We start from the raw sequence: 18,490 nt of genomic DNA, 5'->3' as shown, positions 1-18,490 counted from the left end.
GAGCCCAGAACAGAAATAAATCACCGCTCCAGTACTGCTGAGTGAAAGGGGAACGGTCTCCTGCCTGTCTGTGTCCCCTCTTGACTTGAATAGAGTTATCTGCAAGTGAAGTAAGGGCTGGGGTAGCTTTTCTTATTGCGGTCAGAATAAAAACCTGCAAAAAATTATACTGCCAGGTTGTGTCAGCATGAGATGGGGAGAGAGAAAAATGGTAGTGTGCTGGGACCTTCATCTATCCAGATCCATCACCTTTCTATTGACCTATACCCACTTTGTCGTACAATTTGGGTGCAAATTCTCTGAATCTTGATCGTCATCTTTTTTTTCCGTGAGCTGCAGTGGGGTTGGAGTCCGGAAGGACGCATGAATAAAATAAAATTTAAAAAATTGATAGTAAAAACAAACCTCAGCACTCAACGGAGTTTTGCAACCTGCAGGAGTAGACCCAGTACTGCCGAAGCCCGAGGGTGAGCAGCATCTCCATCGCCTGACTTGCGGGTGCGAAAATTGTGACGTCGCGTTTCTTGGGAGGCAGCAAAAGTTGAGCCCAGAGCCATGACGACAGGGCTGAGCCCTGGGGATCGGGTAATGGCTTCAAACTGAAAGGGGGTATATTTAGATGAGATCTCAGGCAGAAATTCTTGTCTGTGAGGGGGGTGAGCCCCTGGCCCAGGTTGCCCAGAGAAGCTGTGGCTGCCCCATCCCTGGAGGGGTTCAAGGCCAGGTTGGACGGGGCTTGGAGCAAGCTGGGCTGGTGGGAGGTGTCCCTGCCCAGGGCAGGGGGTTGGAACTGGATGGTCTTTAAGGTCCCTTCCAACCCAAACTATTCTAGGATTCTGTGATTCTAGGATTCATGCCACCTGAGCAGCCGCAGGGACCTGGCTGCTCCCCCCCGACTCCCCCCTCACTCATTTTACCAGCGCTTGTCCTGCAAGTTGGGTTGTTTGGGTTTTTTTTTCCCCTTTCTCATTCACTGAAAAATCAGAAAACAGTCCCAAAGAACAGATTAGAAATATCTCGTCTCTGTTCCCCACGATGATTTTTTTTTTTTTTTCCTCACCGAGAAATAGTGGTTTGATAGCTGGTTTTGGAAATGCCCATGGCTTGTTTTCCTGGGTGCTTACGTTGGCGCGGGGGCTACGCGACCCTGTCTATTATTAACCCACGTGGCTGGCTCACTTATTCTTGAACAACAATGTCCTTTCAAATACCCTACTATTACTTCACCTGAGCCTGAAAAACACGGGCTATGGACAGAGTAACATGGGCAGCAGCCAGTCTTCCAGCTCCCTGCAGCCAAGAACAATCCACAATAGCTTCAGACTCCTTTATTTCGGCTTTTTCAGCAGCAGCGGAATCTCACAGCAAAGCAGCAACGCACCCTTACGCAGTCACGTCTATATTTTTAATGCATGTACTGAATTTTTAGGGCGATGCCTATCAAAGAAAGCTTTTGAAGCCACGTTTCTTTTTCTCTTCCCGTTTCTATCCAGGGACTTGAGAACGGTTTCAAGGCGCAGGGTGGGTTTGCAGCACGTTGAGTCAGCCGTCGGTGTGCAGCTCTGTGGCTTTGCTTCTATACAGTTATTTAGCAGCAGAAAACACCCTATTTCCAAAGCATCGGTGTTCAGCGTCTTCACCCAGAGGCTGCGTTTTTGGCTGCTTGTACAAAAGTGCCTGTATTTGGCATGACGGGACACATGCACTCAATTTGAGTTTATCTGTCATTGTAATTCTCCTTCTCTGACTTAAAAATGTAGAGTCATTTCCCTGCCTGGGGTTAACCCTCTGTTTATGGATTTTTTATTTTTTTTCTTTCCAGGAAGTATTATTTTTAGTAGATTTTTGTTTCCAGGGCTGACACAAGCCTTAAACACAGAGGGTTTACAGCTGCCAGAGTTGTCCATTAATCCACTCATCTCTCTGCACCGACTGCAACCACAGCATCTGAAAAGGAACTTTTCTCCCTAATTTCTTCTCCAGAGCCCACTGAGAACATGGTGGGACCATCTCTGTGGGACACACCATAGCTTGGGTGCTGCGATCTGGTTCAGTTCACTGCATATTTCTTCTGATGCCTGCAGCGTGAGGAATTCAGGTTGGATTCAGGTTGGACACAAGGTCTGCTCTCATCACAGGCCACTTGTGGTGCGTGAGGAGCATCCTTGTGGGCGGGGAAAGCCTGGCGTTGAGCAGGAGGACTTTGCGCCCCACCAAAGACCTCTCACCAGACCATGGGTTCCTCCAGATCGCTTCTGCTTTCATCCCTGCATCTTCCTCTGAGCCGTAATCATTCCCTCCCACCGGGAGCGATGGACGTCTTATCGTCAGCGGTGTAAACGACAAACCAGACGATAAGAGCTGGGATTTAATGAGGAGTTTGAACCCGAGTCAGCCAGTCAGCAAGATTTGCTTTGCCGGCCAAGCAGACAAAACAGCGACAAGACCCTTCCTCACTCCCACAGCAGTTATTTTTCTACCTGCCGTAAATGTGACTTTGGCCAAGCTTACTTTGCATTGTGTACCACCTACAGTCCTCACTGCTCTCTGCTCTCCGTCCAAGGCCTTGTGTCCTCTTCCTCGCCAGTTAATTCAGCCATGGGAGCCCAGGAACCCCTCACATGAGCTCAAAAATGTAACCTGAGCCTCAGAGTGCCACTTGGGAGGCACTCGCAAGCAGCGGTGCTGGCGAAACATTGCATGGTCATCTGCACCCGCCTTGACGAATGTCCATCCATCACCTCCCAGGGGGTATTTTTAGCATTTTGTACAGAGGTAGCAGAAAGTCACGGGAAGGTTCGTCTTTCCCTCCACCCTTTTTCCTGGCTCAATGGGAACCGTTCACAGTCCAGGTTGTATTTATGGAAGTGTGCTGTTGGATTATACATCTCCCGAGCAATGGACCTGAATTTTGAGCTAAGGGAAAAGAGGTGTGTTCCCACATCCCCACATGTCACCCACTTCTCTACAGACCTACAAATAAATATAGAATCATGGAATGGTTTGGTTTGGAAGGGACCTTAAAGATCCCACCAGACCAGGGTGCTCCAAGCCCCGTCCAACCTGGCCTGGAACACCTCCAGGGATGGGGCAGCCACAGCTTCTCTGGGCAACCTGGGTCTGCGTCTCACCACCCTCAGATAAACCCAAAAGCCGTGTAAGCCCTGGGTATGGAGAGGGAAACTGAGGCACAAGCTTGCCGGGGAGCTAAACTGCCATATCCTTCTGGAGAAGCATTGCAGATGTAGGTGGTTGTAGGAATTTCACGCTTGGTCCTTCATCCCTTTCCTTGAAATCATCAGCTTCAAAGCTCCCTCCTGCTTCCCGTCTATGGCTTCTGGTAGGATCCCACAGGTCCTGTTCATTAATGTTAGGGGAAGAAATGTTTTGTCACCCCAGGTGAGCAGCAGTGCCTGGACTCTAATTTCTGTCCATGCTTTTGAATTAGGTGTTATGATTTTAGGAGCCCAGACTGGTGCTTTCCAATGCTTTGCCCTCAGAGAAGTCTTTTCCATATAGGCAGGAACCATCCACATTTCAGACATGCAGAATAAGTGCCAGCTGCGGTACGTCTGAATCCACCAACAAACTCTTCATGGCCCATCGCTCATTCCACAGACAACAACCACGGATCAGACGCTTCCTAACTGGAGCATAACATGACAACGTGTTACAGATGGATAAAGTCACTCTGGGCAAGGCCATCTGCACGGTCCAGTGATGCCGGCTCATATTTCACCAGGGTGCAAAGACATCCACCACCATGTCCGGAGCCAGGAAGAGCTGAGTGAGCAGAGAGCAATGCCTTCGTCCCTGGGGGAGCTCAGCAGAGGTCCTACTGAGATACCTACAGACGGAGCACCACTATGGTCATTGCACTGATTGGCCTTTGCATCTGGAGCTGGGTCCACCTCATGTGGCCAAAGACTTGTCCAAGTCCCCACCTCACAGCTTGGTTTTCAGCCAAGTCGTGCTTTACACCCTCCCCAGACCTTGGTGTCACGCCGAGCTGTTATCTCGCAGGTATTTATCAGTTTTGGCCTTCAAAGAATTTGCTTAGGAAGGGGATGTTTGCAAGGGAGAGCCTTGCAAAGCCTTTCCTCCAGAGGAATTTCTGCACGTAGTAGGGGCACCTCCGGCATGCACCAACACATCCCTGGGACTTTTTCACCTGGACATCCCCAGGAAAGAAAGAAACAAAGAAAGAACAAGCGTGGCAAAGCTTGCATTCATCCCAGACTGGGTTAAAAGCAAATTTGAGTGAAGAGCGATCCATTGCTGTAGGGAAGGGAAGAGCAGAGGATCAAACCCCAGTGTGTGTCCCACGGTTCTGTCCACCTGCAGGATGCTGGTCCTGTATCCTTTCTGATGGCTCACCATATTTTAGGTGCAGTCTGGGGTAGGAGCATCAACGCTGCAAACCCCCTTCTCCTGCTCAAGGTAGACACAGTCACTATTTTTTTGGTAGTATTGGGGCAAAGAGTATGTCCTCTGCAACTCGCTGGTTAAAGGTACAACCACTTTGGAGCCCAAAGCTGGAATCAGCTATTTTCATAGCGCTTGCTTTTTGGTTCACGGAGTTAAAAGTTATTTAACATTACAGAGGTTTTGAAATGTAGCCATTTCTTGTCCTTTTAAGCTGCACTTACACCTCTTTTTTTTCACAAGTGGAAGCAAAGTTCAGGCCAAAAACTGCAAGAGAGACTTCACAGCGAGCTTTGTGCTGGAGGGCATTAAAAACAAAATAAAATGCATAAATAAATTTTTAAAAAGAAGCCCCACCCTCACTTTTCCCCACCAGGCAGATAGGAAGATTTATGCAGGTCACTGAGCAAAGCCAGATTTTGGCTGTTGGCAGCAAGTCAGGGTATAGCTGCCTAGCTACGCTCTAAAATTAGAGCACCTAAAAATTAACTGTACGGCTACAGAACTTTGGTCCCTGTGCTGAATGAGCACTGGAGAAGTAGTAATAGTTAACCAGCCCTACATTTTATCCAATAGCAAGGTATTTGCAAAGCAAGAATTTGCCTTAAAAATAATAATAATAATAAAAAAAAAGGAGTTGGCTCCAGCGTTTTTCTCAATTATGTTTGCTTCCTTCATTAAGAAAGTGGCAGGGAGGGGCGGGCGGAATGAGGCATGGGAAACTGGTTACATGTTGTAGGGGAAAAATAGTTTCCCTTTGTTGAAACGTGGGAGACTTCCATGTTCTTTTAGGAAGTGTTACCTTAATCTCGTGTTATACTTCTCAAAAAAAATTGAGCATTTTCAGCTCTCCCCCATGACGAAGACTGTTTTCCTAAAAGCTTCCCTGTGAACTCCTCAAACCTCTGTGTTTGCAACCAGACAGCCCTGGGACCGCACCACTCTCCAGCCACAGGTGGGGAAACTGAGGCACAAAGGCTGGAGGGGTGACCGCCCAAACCCACACTGTGCATTTCTGATGAAACCACAGGCTCCTCCTCGCCTCCCTGCCTCCATCTCATCTCCCACGCCAGGCGAATCCCTGTTGAAAGCCTCTTACAGCCTTCCATCCCCTGGTCTTGTCCAGGGCCAGCGAGGAAGGCTGTAATGCTATTAGCTGAGGCCGTCTGTCCCTCCCTGACCTTCCAACCAGCCCCACCTCGCGAGGGCTCTCCACCACCCTGGGGAGGACAGTTCCGGCCCCAAATCCTGTGCAGGCTTCATTGGTCCCAAAATAATAAGGAAAAACGGATTAAATAAGGAGAAAATGGAAAAAAGGAGGAGAAAAATGACTCTGTGATTCTGTGCTAAATTGACCCTACAAACCACGCTAAATTTGCGTGGACAAAACCAAGACTCGACCCATGGGATTTGCCCATTTCTGGTTCTTTCAATCTTCAAAGGATTTTACCAGCCGTGGCAAACCTTCCCACGCCCTTTGGGCAGCAGCACCCATGTGTCTCATGCAGAGAATAACAGGGGAAATCCTCCCTTTACCCCAGACTCCTGCCATCCTTCCTTAGGGTTTCAGCCCTGCACAGAGCAGGGGATGACTTCTAGTGAAGAAGGAAAGATGCTCCCCATCCTTGCCCTGTAACCTGGTGAGAAAGGACCACCTTTCTACAGGGCAGAGAGGTGACTTAACCACTGCCACATGGGTATCTGGTTTCTCAAGGCTTAGAATATCATATATAATATATATATTTTTTCTGGGTACCTCTGGTCTATGAGAAGAGGTTTTGGGTTGTTTCCTTGGAGACCATCTCTCTCCAGCTGGTGGGTCTCTGCTCCGAATTATCTGCTGCTTGTCTCTTCCTTTGGCTGGTGAAAAGCTGGTGGTTCTTAGAAATTGGGAGGACGATTGTGATCTTTCTAAGATCTAAAAAAAGGCTCCTTTCTTAGATTTCTCCTGATTGAAAATTGGGAGATGTCAGTTTGGATGCAACAGGGGTTGCCTTGGTGTTAAGTCCGTGTACATACGTACATCCAGGGATTTGTCTCAGCAGAAGGAGAGGAGATGGAGACTGCATGTGGATGACCCTAAATGCATGGGTCTCAAAGGAAAAGAGAAAGGGGCTGGGCATGGGAGGTTGCCCAGAGAGGTGGTGGAGGCCCCATCCCTGGAGACATTCAAGGCCAGGCTTGATGAGGCTCTGAGCAACCTGATCTACTTGAAGATGTCCCTGCTCACTGCAGGGGGGTTGGACTAGACGGCCTTTAGAGGTCCTGTCCAACCCAACACATTCTATGATTCTATGAGACCACAGGTATCCCAGCCCTGAAACATTGCAACTGGAATTTCCTCTGGCTCGAGCTGCCCTGGCTCACCATCAGTCCCAGGACTGGAGCTCCTGTGAGCGGCTTTGCAATGGGGAACGGTGCAAGCGGAGAAGGACGTGGCATCTGCTTCACCATGTTCCCCGTTGCATGAGGCATGGGTCAGCCCACAGGCTTAGGGACACACTGTCGTTCACTTACCTGTGTTTTATGCATAGCTCAGAGGCCCAAGTTAGATTGTTCAAGCTGCCCCTGGAGGTCTTGGACCACATGGTTTCTGCTGACGAGGGGTTGGGAGCCAACCAAAGGGACTCAGGAGGTTCTCAGACCAAGCGAGTCTCCTTTCCAAGGATGCTCTTACACACAGCATCAAGCACGTTGGAGGTCTGGCTGGGTGTGAGCATCATCATGCGAGCCATCAGGGCTTTGGTCTTTTTTGCTATGGCAAATTTTGCCATTTCTACCAGAGATTTTACCTTTTTTCCTGTATTTTCATGGGTTTTCACACTCTGTTGACTCTGACTGCAATTTCTATCGCCAGCTACAAGGCAGGATTGTGATGCTAAATGACTCAAATCGTACTATGATACTCCTTGGACCGCAGCTGAGAAGCTCCTGCAACACCAATCAGTAATAATGATCTTAAATTTACCAGAACATCCAAAAGAGGCCCCAGATCTGCTGCAGATACTCATTTAGAAGCGCTCACCTTTGAGAGAAGCTGCAATCAGACCTGTGCTTGCTAATTATGCCGTGTAAACATAGTTTTGCCTCCTTTCACCCTGTCCCAGGGCTCTCCCCTGTGAATGCAGGAAAGCATCAGTGTTGGTGGTCTGTGAGAAGGCAGAAATGCTCTTGACCTGAGGTTCCTCTGTCTACCAAAAGCTGAAGTTTTGGCTTCTCTATGCTACAGAAATAGCTGAAGGGAAGTTTTAGGGCTTGTTTGCAACATTTCAGTTTGCTGTTTTGGGGCAAGAGTGCTCAGAGTGAGGGTTATTTTAGCAAGGAAAAGACTTAAGTTCTTGATTACAAAATTGGAAGTGCCTCTGCAAAGAGAAAAGCATAAAGCCACTAGAGCAAAGACCTGAGACCTACCTGACATTTCTCCTCATGTGGCTCTTCCTGCCACTGGGGCTTCTTCTTAGGTGCTTGCTACTAAGAAAGCAGAAGATGCTGCTTGGCAGAGCTCTTCTACTAAAATGCATATTTCTCTGGGACTTTGACTCTCATGCGCACTTGGATATTTCGTATTGACTCTTGAATTTCAAAGCACATCTCCAAAATCCATGCATGGTTGGAAATGCCTCCCCCTGATGAATGAAGAAGGCTCTTGGAATAGAAATTCATCTCCTTCCCTTGGGAAATCAGCTAACAAACCCTCACAGCAGCAAGGTGTACAGCAGAAAGGGTTTGCGGACATCCCGCAGGAGGTTGTCGTTTGATTGCTCCTGGCTCAGCCCATCTGAGTGATAACCTGAGCCTTCCCAGGGTGTTAGAATAGCTTGCTGCGAAAAACACATCATTTCTGCAGTATTTTTTACAGTCCGGCAATTGCAGGGCTCTACGCAGCGATCACGTGTGATGGATCAATGGAATAGAGGTTCCTCAGTCTCTCGTGGTGTTGAATTTAGGGGCTTGCCTCACAGCCAAACATAAACCAACTCAGAACTAACAAAGTCTGCAGGGAAAAGGTACCAGCCGTGTTTCACAACCCCTGTGGGTACCAGCAGAGTCGTTCCACGGATGCGTGCGGGTAGTAGGCAGCAGACAGAGACAGCCCTGGCCACCCTTTGCTCACCCGGGGAGTCACGTTGACTTGCAGCCAGACTGGTCTGCAGTCAGAGCAGTGCTGCAAATGCTCTCTGTGCTTCCCACAGCTGCAGGATCAGGACAGGAAATGCAGTATAAGGGTGGTGCTCCTTGGTGGCATCTGCAAGCTGAAGGACAAAACCCAATCTGGTCACGTTAGATTGTCTTTACTGTCTACAGAGCCCCTAAATGGCTCTTCATCTCATCCTGGGATGCTGGACTGTCTAAGAAGGGTTTCTATGAACATGTTGTCCTAGTAAAAGAGAGTATCTGTCGTTTGTTTTAGTGGCCAGCCCAGCCAAACCCACGACATATATAGGATCATAGAATCATAGAATGTGTTGGGTTGGAAGGGACCTTTAAAGGCCATCCAGTCCAACCCCCCTGCAGTGAGCAGGGACATCTTCAAGTAGATCAGGTTGCTCAGAGCCTCATCAAGCCTGGCCTTGAATGTCTCCAGGGATGGTGCGTCCCCCACCTCTCTGGGCAACCTGGGACAGTGTCTCACCACCCTCAGTGTAAAGAACTTCTTCCTAATGTCTGATCTAAACCTGCCCTGCTCTAGTTTAAAGCCATTGCCCCTCTTCCTATTTCTACATGCCCTCGCAAACAGCCCCTTCCCAGCTTTCTTGTAGGCCCTCTTCAGGTACTGGAAGGCCACTATAAGGTCTCCCCAGAGCCTTCTCTTCTCCAGGCTGAACACCCCCAACTCTCTCAGCCTGTCTTCATAGGAGAGGTGCTCCAGCCCTCTGATCATCTTCGTGGCCCTCCTCTGGACCTCCTCCAACAGGTCCATGTATATACCTACGTAGAGAGAGGGAGAAGGAAGAATATCAATGTAGGAAGAAATAGGCCAAACCAGTTGAAATTACAATTATCTTATAGAATCATAGACTCTTCATGGTTGGAAAGGACCTTTGAGATCATCGAGTTCAACTATACACACACAAAAAACCCCCCTACAATCTCTGCCACTAGAGCATGCCCTGAAGTGCCAAATCTACACGTTTCTTAAATACCTCTAGGGATGGTGACTCAACCACCTCCCAAAGCAAATCTTAAAGCAAGCAAGTTGCAATTACTGATTACTTTAAAGCAAGCAAGCAGAAATGCTGAATTCTTTCTTAAAAATGAGAATTTAAGAGCTGATGACCAGATTTGACAGATATTTAGTATAAAATTTGTTCCCTTCCTCAGAAATAACACAGATAAAGCAAGAGTATTCTCCACGTTAGTAGTGTCCCTGCAGCCTCGTCTCCTCTTTTGGTGGCCACATCTGTTAGTCTCTATTTCACCCTCGTTCCTTCTTAACCTGCCAGTCTAGTTGGCAACAGCTCCCTTGTAGAAACATTTGCAATCCTGTTGTATCAGCCCTCCCTGTGTTCGGGATGTCCACATCCTTCGGCCAAGGGCTGAGAGGGGATGGATTTCATGTCTAGCCGAGAGCATGTGTGCAGCACAGAGGTCACTGCTGCTCCGGCACACGACACTGATGGTGCCAGGATGTGCTGCTGGCTCTCTCTTTGACAAAATTTAGGTCCTGGGCATGGCTGGAGCAGCCACAGAAGAGCTGGCACATCAGTAAAACAAGGAAGAGTGCGGCCACTTGTATATCTCAGTCCAGATCCAGTCCCTGATGGGATCAGTATAAAGGACTTTTCTGCTGCAAACTTTTCCTTCTCCACCACCAGATCCTTCCCTCCACCCTGGCCATGGCTTCCTTCTCCCTTACAGTCAGAAACTGCTTTCCTTCACAATAAGCCCCAAAGGCCACGTTCTCCAGCCTGACCCAGGGCTTTCCACCAGTTCCCACTGGGTCCCAGCAGATTGCTAGACCAATATCCAGGATGAACCACTCAGTCCAGTTCACAGGGAATAGCTCTCTCCTGGGATTCCCAAACCTTTCTGGAAAGTCTTCAGGGACACATTATAAGTTTAAATACTGAGGCAACTGAGTGAAAGGTAAAGGCCTGTGAGATGTGGGAGATCATAAAACCCATGGATTTCATGACAATTGCCAGTTATTTTCTTTCCCCTTTGCTCTGCTATCGGAATTTACATTTTTACTTGGCTACTTCTCTTCCACTTCTCATTATTTGGGTAGGATTTCAGGCTACGCATTTGAGGTCACGTAGATATGAAGAAGCTGTTTGCTCTTGCATGGGTAAGAAAGGGGACAGATGACCAGAAAATGAAAATTTGCAATGAAAATACAGTTGTGCAGGGATTGCACATACTGCACCCCAATTCTAAGGGATTTTTTTGATGCTAAATCATCTGTATTTAATTTCATCTACTGCTCTCGGGGAGGGGCTTAAGCTACTTTTTATAAAACCTACACAAGTAAGGGTGTTTCTTTGTTCACATATGCCTGCATAGCCCAAGCAGCCAAGTGGCGATGAGATTTGAGGAAGGAGCTGGTGTGTTTGCTTCAGTGTTTTGAAGGACATGGGAGGTTACGCAGGTTTTGGGTCAGCCTGATGATCCATCAACCCATGTCCTGCCTCTGCTTATGGCCAACAGCGGGTACTTACAACATGGGAAGACCAGCATTGCTGTAATTTTCTCTCTCATAAGAGCAGGATATGGCATTTTAGGTGTTGCATTTAGGAGTCCAGCAGACTTCTCTTCCACAGATTTTTCTGATTCTTTTTGAACGTGCATGCTTTTGGCCACCCCAGCATCTGCTGACAGTGTGCTCTAGAAAAAGGGAAAACAAAGCAAACCTGCTTTCGGTTTGCTCCAAAACTCTCTGCCCAAAGATTTCCGTGGATGTTCCCCACTTCTTGAGCTCTAAGATACAATTCCTTCGTTACCTTCTCCTCTCCTTTCAAAGTTTCACAGGCTGCTGCTGCCATCCCCTCCATCCTCTCTTTCCCAGGATGAAGATTCCTACCACGTGCCTCTGTCTATGGAAGAGGTTTTTAGCTCTGATTATCCTTTTTGTCCTCCTCAGACCAGAAATTCACTCATTGTTTGAATATTGACTCACATCATTAGTTTATTCAGTTGTACAGAAATGCTTTATTTTTCACTCTTTATTCCTTTCCTAAGAATTCATATCATGCTTTTTGCTTTTTCCAGCCTGTGCTAAGTCAAGAGCCAGCCTTTTCAGAGGACTACCCACATGGACTTCAACATCTCTTTCCCATGTGGTGAAACAAATTTAAAGTCCAGCTGTGTGAAAGTTTCTAACTGTGGAAATAATATCAGCTGTGAAGATAAAAGGTTTGGAAAAAATCTTCTAAGGGAACTGGGCAAAAACATTCCTGGGATCTACTGTTAAATACAAAGGTATCACCTGGTCAAGAAGACCCAGACTGCAAACAGCTGGGAGCTGGGGAAGTGTTGTGGAGTTTGTGCTCATCCCATTCTTCCCAGGCATCTACTGTTGGTCACCAACAGAGAAATGTTACTGAGGTAGTTGGACCTTTGCTCTGAACCAATACAACTATTCTGTCTTCTTAAGCTGTGGGTGGGAGGAGATACGTGAGGACAGAGTTGAAGCTGGAAATGCTTTGCATGCACTGGAGAAGTAGCACTTGAGTCAACGTGGCCTCCCACAGCTCATCGGTGTGAGGAGAAAAGAGACCTGGACCCCAGACACTTTCTCTGTGGTCCTTGGAGAGCTGGAGCCCAGGGCATAACTTTGAAAGCTCTCACATAGAGTCAAATCCTAGGGACAAGAGCTGGAGAAATGAAGACAGCAGTTAGTCCTCAAAGCCAGCTGCCTTCGCCTCCCACACTGAGGGTGTGGATTCTGGATGTCAGCCCAAAAATAAACTTTTAATCTTCACTGAAAGCTTTATTTTGGTAAGGAGGCTTCTTGTCATCTCACTTTCTTTTTTATTGACCATCGCAGAGCAGCAGATGCAATGAAACCCAGTAATGGGAAAAAACATTGGACACTGGTGTCAGTAAGAAGGAAGAGGTATTGATCACTGCCTAGCAGGTCATGCTAAAGCTGGCCTCATGAAAGATCTGCCGAAGCCTATTAGCTAAGGCACATCCTGGAGGAAATCCTCTTAGAGCAGTGGAGGTGAGAGTGCAGATGATATTACCATTCCCAGCACTGCAATCATAGAGAAATAGGGCTGGGAAGGGATATTACGAGGTCGGCGGGGCCATGCCCTTTATCCTTTAAGGGAGGATCAAGTCCATCCATGTCATATGTCACCAGGCAGACACGGTGTTAACGTGCTCTTAAAGACTCTCTTAAGACAAAGAGTCCGCAACCTTTCCAGCCAATCTATTCCAAACACAAATATTCCTGCTGTAATTAGTCCCACTGTTTTTTCTCCCATCCAGTATGGGCGTGAAGACAAGTTTATTCCCTTCTCTGTATCTGTCTTCTGTTATATATCTCTTCTCAATCCAGACTTCTGCAGACTATACCATGTTAATTTGTTCAGCTGGATCCAGCAAAACCTCAGTAATCATCTGTACTAGTTTGGGTGCTTGGGTGCAGCCAAGTATATATGTGTGCGCATTTATCTATATTTTGATGATCAATTCAGCTTCTGGAGTTGGAGAACATGGGGTTATCAAGACTGCCATGAGGTCTGAAAGTGCTTCCAACAGAAAAGCGCTGTTGGAAGTTGGCCAATGAGGGGAGTAATTCCCCTCTTCCCATTTATACCCCAAAGCCATTGGTCCGTTCTTGGGCATCCCCAAAACACTGCTCCATTTTTGGACAAGAAATTTCTTATGTGCAGATCACTGAAAAGGGATCATAAGAGTCCAGAAGGTACTTTTCTGCTTCCTTCCTTCATATGTGTTTGTGAGCCAAATCCATCCCCATCCTTGCTTAGAGCAGCCCTGAGCTTGCTCTGATTTCCATCCCGTTCTTCCAAGATCTTTTCCAGGGCTGAGAAAGTGAAGAGCAGCTGAAGCACAGGCTGCCCCAGCTGTGAGTGTTTCCCAGTTCAGCGGGTAGCCTACTACAAGACCCTCGTTATTCAGCAAATTGCTGTAAATAACCTCCATCCTGGCTACCTTGGAGTGACTGGCAAAGTTAGTCAACAATATATAATATGCAGCCCATCTATTTTCTAGTGGGACAGCCTCTGTCCTTTGAAGATTTGTAGTGCAATGGCTGATTGCCACAAGGCCAATGCCCGGAGCATCCTCTGGATTTGTCTGAAGATGAGAGGTGGTGAGAAACCCAAACTTTCCAGGGCTGAACAAGCCCTGTGTCCAGACACTACTTTATTATGCTTTCCTGGAAGAAGATAATTTTGCTCTGGAGGGGTGATTTCTTAGTGTCTTGGTGCTGGGTGGCCATCTGGCTCAATGGCTAGAGCCCTATAGACAAGACCTGAAGCAGGACTCAACTTGAGATTGGAAATGGGAATCTAAACCAGGAGCAAACCAACATCAGTGACAAAATGAGGCAGAAAAAATGAGCCAGGAGAGGACGCCAAGCCCTGAAGCAACAAAGTCACCCAGGGAGAAGATCAGACCACACTTGTTACCCACCAGGCTGGGATGAAGCACCCCACAGATTCCCTGCCTCCAACTCTGCCTCTGTGGGCATGTCCTCAGAGAGATCAAATGCTGCTCCCCATGTGAGGAGCAAAGATGTCCTCGGAGGACAGTGCTGCTCCCATGGGAGAAGGGGATTTGCTGATCCTTCTGTAACCACCTTTGCACCCAGGAACTTGCCTTTTTATAGGACATTCATAAATGCCTTTAGGATATCTTTCTCCACAAGATTGTTTGGTGAGGAATCTTCTTTCTACTCAGAATAACTACACAAAACCTGATTTCAAGATATGATCTAAATTACCATCCCATCTTTAACCACAATGTGTGGCCTGTAGAGCCACAGGATGCCTCATAATGACTTATAGAATCACAGAATGGTTAGAGTTGGAAGGGACCTTAAAGATCATCTAATTCCAACCCCGCTGCCCTGGGCAGGGACACCTCCCACCAGACCAGGGTGCTCAAAGCCCTGTCCAACCTGGCCTTGAACACCTCCAGGGACAGGGCATCCACAGCTTCTCTGGGCAACTTCTCTGGACTTAAGATGACTCAAGACATTTGCTGGTTTCATGTATAAAATAATCCATGTTTGACCTGTGTTTATACAGAGGTCCCTTCTTGCTGATACGACAACGATTTGAAGATAGAGTAAAAGTGTGTGTTGTGCACTTCAATCCTAAAGGGAAGTACAGAAGCTGAGAAGGTTCCTCTGATTCAATCAGCTCCTTTTATCATTAGGGTTTACTCATCACTTCTCATCTACAGATAAACACCCAGGATGTTCCTGGCATTGGCTGTGGGTGATTAATAGCTGGAGGAGCTGGTGGTGCTGGTGTGACTGGTGCTGGGACACACCATCACTTGCTTGAGTGCTTGGAAAAGAAAACGTCTCTCTGTCTCTTTTGAGGCTCCTTCCAGTAAAGGGGTAAAATCCAGAGGACCTGGAAACATGTTCATCCCACCCCTCTGGTTTATTTGTCAGGGCTTTGCAGTTTGGGTACCCCTTCATCCTGCAAATTGTTTGGCAATGATGGGAGCCAGGATATCCAGCTGCCACCAGGATGAGACCTTAAAACTGCACTTGGGCAAGAGGAGCATCGAGCAGCGAACATTTAAAAGGATGCCTTTGGTGGTTGAAATGAGTCAGATATCTGCCCCCAATCTTGTTTTCAGGGCTTAGCTATAAGAGGAAGGGCAGTGCTGCGGTTCTGACCCCAGGACATGGGATGGGGAATTCAGGTCTCAGCTTTGCTACAGACTTCCTGCAGCAGATCAGTTGGGTCTAGATGCACCAGGGATTTGGGCCACAGGGTCATGCTCATTCTTGCTCTCTGCCCCTGTGACACCCATGGTCTCAGGTTGACAGCAGCCCAGCATCAACCCAGGGGTTAAAGGAGCTCTTGCTCCACCTCTCTGGGGATTATGTATCGTATTTACTTGTAAAGTGCTTGGCAGTTCTTGGAAGCAAAGCAGACTGTGGGATTTGTAGGTAATGTCACGGGACTGATATAAAATACAGCATGGAAAAACCTGTAACCCAGCTCATTCCCTCATCTGAGGGACAGATTGTGACTCCAGCAAGCGAGCACGTAGTGATGCCAAGTCTTTCAAGTCAAGATTTTAAGTTGCTGATGAGTAAAATGAGCCTGGCTAGGAGATCCCACCGTGCAGCAGCTTAAAGGATCTCCTTCTCAGAAGGTAGAAGCTAAGCACTTTGTAAACACTTCTGGAAATCCTGACCTTATGGTATCTTCTCGGTGGAAGAATCCCACAGTGGTGTTTACGTGCTCTTGGCAATGCAGCGTTGTTCTCCCAGTTCAAAGTACTCCGTGATGTGGAGGTGAATTCCTCCGGCATCCACATGTACCCTTGGCTATGAATAGTTTGTTTGCAATAAGCAACCAAGTTCTGTGCTTGCTGATGGTGGCGAAGATAAAAGCACTGCTTGCTTGCATTTGCTCCTCTTCAGTTTTAGGTGACCAGAACAGACCAGTAACCCAGAACACTGTCTTCCCCATGAATTAGGCATGCATTTTTTTTCTGTGCATGCAAGATTTTCTGTACATGCATGATTTTATGCCCATGCATTTTCTGCAAGCATTTCACAAATCCCAGTGTTTTCAAATCATTTCCATTGTGTTTTCTGGACACAATTTTCAGCGCATCTTGAGTTGTGTATTAAAAATGTGTTTGGGCTGCTTTGGTTGATCTCATATGATCTAATAAGCAATAGGGCAAGGGGTAATGGTTTTAAATGTAAAGTGGGGAGATTCAGATTAGATCTAAGGAAGAAATGTTTTAGGATAAGGGTGGTGAGACACTGGCCCAGGTTGTCCAGAGAGGTGGGAGGTGCCCCGTCACTGGAAACATTCCAGGACAGCTTGGACGGGGCTCTGAGCAACCTGGTCTAGTTGAAAATGTCCCTGCTCATGGCAGGCGGTTGGACTAGATGTCCTGTTCCAAACCATTCTATGATTCTATGAATCCACTGAGCTCACAGACATTATTTTGTACCCCAGCATCCAAAATGCTGGCCCATGACTACCTTATTTTGCAGATGTTTCCCCTCCTGATAAGTGCCTGCTGCATTTTGAAGGTCTCATGCTGCCTGAAGCACCTGAGACCTCTGTGCCTCAGAGATGTGGTGGTTTAGCAGGTTGCTAGCACAGAATTAATGGTTTAGCAGCTCTGAGTGGGCTGGAGATGGGACATGGGCAGAAGTAAGAGTAAGCACGAGCTTGAAAACTGGATCAACCATACCCAGTATTTCCTTAAATCCAATATATCATAGAATCATTAGGTTGGAAGGGACCTTTCAGATCACCGAGTCCGACCATCAACCTAACGCTGACAAAACCACCACTAACCCATGTCCCTCAGCACCACGTCTGCCCGGCTTTTAAATACCTCCAGGGATGGCGACTCCACCACTTCCCTGGGCAGCCTCTTCCAATGCTTGATAACCCTTTTGGTGAAGAATTTTTTCCTAATGTCCATCCTAAACCTCCCCGATATACCCATCTGCCTCATGCAGTGCGTTGGTCATTTGGGTTAGTTTTCCTCTGGTGTTTTTTTATAACCTGAACAAGGCGTTCTGCCAAAATCCTGTATCACATGGGTCCTCCCAGAAAGCTGGTGTCAAAAGGTGATGGAAGATGCAGAAAAGCGGCTCATTGGGTTCAAATCAGACAGAACTAAAAGATTACCCAAAAAAAGGGTCCACATTCCTGGGGAGACCTGTGGTTTTGGTTGATTTTTAAATGCTATAAATGGCTTTGAAAGCAAAGTGATGGGTTTCAGATGGATTTGCAAATTTATTTCCTTTCTTGAAAAGCAAAAGGCTCTGTGGCTGGAGGGAAGGATGTTTAACATACCACATTTTGGGTCTTTATTGCCTTAAAAGCAGGAACTTCTTCCCTGAGCAGAAAACCACAGATTTTTCTAGTTGTTTGCCACAACAGCAAGCAACCTTTTAACCCCATTCCCAGGGCAGGAAAACAGTTTTGCGGGACTAGAGCTACAGAAGGGCAAAAAAAAGCATTTTGCTTGGCTTTCCTCCTCTTGGGGAATTAGTCCGTATTTTGTATTCATCAGTCATGGGAGGTTTTCTTCTGAGCCTCATGATCTGAACCCACTAAGTAAGGCAAATCCAGATTAGAGCCTCTCTCAACAGAAATACTGGAGAGATCATCAGGGAAGTGGTCGGAGGAAGAGACAGGCAGGAAGGGAATACCCAATCACTACACTTCTATTTTTTACTGTATTTTCCAATTTGGAATTTCCATAAGAGTCCCCAGAAGGCTGGAAATTTGAAATTTCTGCAAGAGAGGCGATAAATTTATTCCTTCTTGGGCTTGTTTCTTAAATCAAAGCCAGTCACAGAAATAGGGGGTGGATATGCTGGAAGGAAACTTGCTGTGTTGTTTCAACTTTAAATGGTCCTTATTTGGGGGTGACAGCTTGGATGTCCCCTAGTCCTACCATCTTTGCCTCCGACTGAGCCAGTCCTGAGCTGCCGAGTCCAAACCCTGGTATTCTGGTTTGAATGGTTGATTCGGGCACTCCTCTTTTCTTAAGGTTTCTCCTGGCTTGTGTTGCATTGGAGGAGTTTTAATCCTCCAGACAGCTCTGCGCCAGGCTGAAATAGCACAAAAGCTTCTCATTTTACAGTGTTTTGCTTGGAGACAGCTCTGGCCGCTCGAGAAGATGAGACCTCACATCACACTGACACCCCTGAATAGCCCTGGCTGCAAGGATGCCTATGAATTATCATTCTTAATGTTATATTTAACACAAGCCCAGGAACTGACCTCTCCTGGGTTATATAGGTCCCTGAGGGATCGAGGACACGTTCCAGTCTGTGAGATAAAACTGACCTCAAAAGAAGGTCAGTTAATATATAGCCAAAGCCCTCCTCTGACCCCTCTTCTCCAGCACTGTGGTCTTCCTTTGC

This window comes from Larus michahellis, chromosome 1, assembly GCF_964199755.1.
Source record: "Larus michahellis chromosome 1, bLarMic1.1, whole genome shotgun sequence".
Classification (NCBI taxonomy): domain Eukaryota; kingdom Metazoa; phylum Chordata; class Aves; order Charadriiformes; family Laridae; genus Larus; species Larus michahellis.
The sequence above is the reverse complement of the archived record's forward strand: the minus strand, read 5'-3'. Positions refer to the sequence as shown.